Source organism: Takifugu flavidus, chromosome 7 (genome assembly GCF_003711565.1).
Source record: "Takifugu flavidus isolate HTHZ2018 chromosome 7, ASM371156v2, whole genome shotgun sequence".
Classification (NCBI taxonomy): Eukaryota; Metazoa; Chordata; class Actinopteri; order Tetraodontiformes; family Tetraodontidae; genus Takifugu; species Takifugu flavidus.
This window is the reverse complement of record NC_079526.1, coordinates 6,948,830-6,952,142: the sequence shown is the minus strand read 5'-3', so window position 1 is coordinate 6,952,142 and position 3,313 is coordinate 6,948,830.

Here is a 3,313-nt window from a genome sequence, read left to right as displayed (position 1 = left end):
TATATCTTGTATTCCTATTATTTTAAGACTAACTGATGTAACTGCTATTGAAGGGATTTTAATCTCTTTTTGTCTTGAAACAATGTGACAATATATGTAACAAAGAAAACTATAGATTCATGGCAGCGGTAAGTCTACACTGCCCCCTGGTGGACTTGTGCTGTTTTCAAATAGGTTTTTATTCTTTTTTACAGTTGTAAAATAGTCACAATATCTCCTAATATCTGTTTTTGTTTTGACATTAAATTATTATTTTATTATTTTAATGTCAATCATTTATCCATAACCTGAAAATAGCCAGTATGCTACAAATGTCATAAAGCAAACAAAAGAAAAGGAGCAAAGATATTCTATGGATGAATGACAATCAATCATGGAGCAGTGATATACCAACATTGCAGAACATTTTAGGATTCTAATCATGTGTTCAGGTGTTATTATTCTTCACCTGACAGCCGCATATGACACAGAAATTAAACCCTGTCCATGACCTTCATATTAACTCAGCCTGTTTTTCCCTTTAAATCCAGCTCACAGAACCATGAATGATCAATATGAAAATGCCTGGTTTGCAGGTTTGCTCCATTTGCAGAACTGTCAGAAAAACCATTCTGTTCATCAATAACCTGAGGAACAAATGCGCCCACACTTGCACTTCCTATGAGGGTCCTCGCTAATTTCAGCCGGGAGGTTTTCCTCTGCAGGTCATTGTGTCCTGACAGCTTTTTCACAGGAAAATGCTGTTCATCCCAGAGCTCCATTTCCACTTAGTTAGAAAAGAAAATAACAAATACAATCAATCATTCAAGGAGTGTTCTCCTGAGGAATTCATCTGGTAATGATGAAATTATTTTTTTCTTTTTTGAGGGTAATAGAAAGAGAGAGAGAGAGAGAGAGAGAGAGAGAGAGAGAGAGAGAGAGAGAGAGCGAGAGAGCAAATTTTGATTTGATCCAATATTTTTAGGAAGCTCCAAGTTATCTCATTTGAATGATTTATTAAAAGAAAGAGTAAACAAATAGTTACACCAAACAACAGGATAAGCTGAAGTAAGTCCATGCTTGTAGCAGGGCTGCTGAGTGTAGCAGCTTCTGTGTCTGCGTTGAGACACATAGTGCTCGGTTGGACAGACCAGCGAGCAGAGATGAGGCATTGCTTACTGTAACAGAGCATGATGTGAGAAGAATGTTCAAGAGTGTAAACATCAAGGAGCCTGTGGGACTGGGTGGGCTAGCCAGACGGTCTGAGAAGCTAGCACTGGTTGTTTAGAGCCATCTTCCATCTCTTCCTCTCACAGTGCATCACACCCCCCTCCCGCTTCAAACACCCCATAGTCATCTCTGTCCAGAACCCCTTGCCCACCTCCCTGACTAACGTCCACCCCGTCCACCTAACAGCACTGGGAGGGGGAACTATGTGAGAATTGTCCTTGTGGATTACTCATCAGCACTGTAGTTCCTGCCAGACTGGCCACTAAGCTCGATCTGAACTCTTCCTTGTGCAGGTGGGTCCTCAGTTTCTTGACTAGCAGAAGAGGTTCAGGTGGGGGGTCGCACCTTATTCTGCCTCACCTTCAACGCCAGAGCACCTCAAGGGTGTGTGCTCAGCCCCCTGCTGTGCTCACTCTAACTGCTTGTCATTGTCAAGTTTGCCAGAGATACGGTTGTGGCTCTTCTCATCTCCTCATCTCTCATCTGCATCTCAACTCCAAGAGTGAACATCTGAAAAAACTAAAGAAGGCCCATCGGTGTCTACAGAAATTTGGACTCCACACTAAATAACTTTTATACCTGCAGCGTCGAGAGAATCATTTCGGGCAGTATTATCACCTCAGCGGGGCGCGTCATCATCAGAACCACCTTCCCTAACCTGCGGGACATTGATATTAAATACTTTAGAACCAGGGCCATCAAAATCCAAGGGGATCCTGCTCATCCTGGCTGCCCTCAGAGGGACGCTACTGCTGGCTGAAGGCTAACACCAGGAGGGTGCGGAGGAGCTTCTTTCCCTCAGCCCATCCCTAGTAAACAGTTTTAACTGCACTCTTTACATTAAATTCACTTTATATTTACGTTTTTATATTCCTAGGTTTTATCTGAGGTTGTTTAGTTGCATTCAGAGGTGGGACACACACACTGCACATTTCACTGGCCAGGTTTCCTGTTGACACTGTGCAGGCGAGGCTACAGACTGAGGGAGTTCAGCCAGACATCGAGCATGATATTGTAAATAAAGGCTGACATCGTGCACAACAATTCCATAAAGCAAGCAAGCAAGCTTCTGGATTCCTGGGCCCTTCTGTGGGAACATTTGTCCCTACGTTTGGTCTGAATACACCCTCAGACTCAGATAAGAGATCACTCTGAGCTGTTCTCATGATCCCTAATAACGCCGGCGTTTCTTATCAGGGAGACACTTTGGGCGCTCTGGCTGAATACATATAAACACTGAACTGTTTTTACATCAGTAGAAAATCATTCCACTCCGTTTCTGACCCAGTTTCTTTCCTGCTTTGGTTAAACATCTTTGACATTGTGGTGTAACTGGGTGTGAGTCTGGAGCGCGGGAGATTCTCAGCACCCGCTCCCAATAAAATAATTAAAATTGGATTCCCAAATTGAATCCAAGGGGAGGGGGTCGTCTATATTGCAGCCCACCAACGGGGGCGCTTAACGTTTGGTTCACTTCAGCTCTGATACATAATCTACATAATCTTTGATTCAGTCTTCCAAAGTGCAGAAACCCAATTATAGATCCCATAATTTGCAATGTAGGAGATGTGAAGCGTAACTGATGGTGTTGTAACACCAGATCAACCCAGCATCACCTCATAAAGCAGGAGGCGATCCGTGCTGACCACGTCCTGTCCTTTCTTGGCTCGATCGACAGCTCTGACACATTTCCCTACACCCGTGGCTCCCGCTGGGCGCCATTAACAGCTTAAAATACGAGGGAGCTCGCGGCGGCGAGGCAGACGGTGAAAGGAACTGATGAGAGCGAAGGGAAAGGCAAAAGAGGCGAGAGGTACTTTTGCGCCCTGCAAATCTGAGCACAGGACATTTTGTTGTGATTATCGAGACACATAAAATCAGCGCGAGTGCTGGGGGAGAGAAGGAATTACAGCCAATTTTACCATGCTGTGCTTCTTGCTCCATCTGAACCCAGCGAAGCCGCCACGCCATTACTGCCGCCCACTATTGTGTGCTTGTCTAACGTCATCAGCTGCTGCTCTGCCGCTGTCAGACGTCATTGTAATGTCACCTGCGAGATGTCATTCACCATGAATAAGTGATCATGTGACCGAGTCCCTCAACC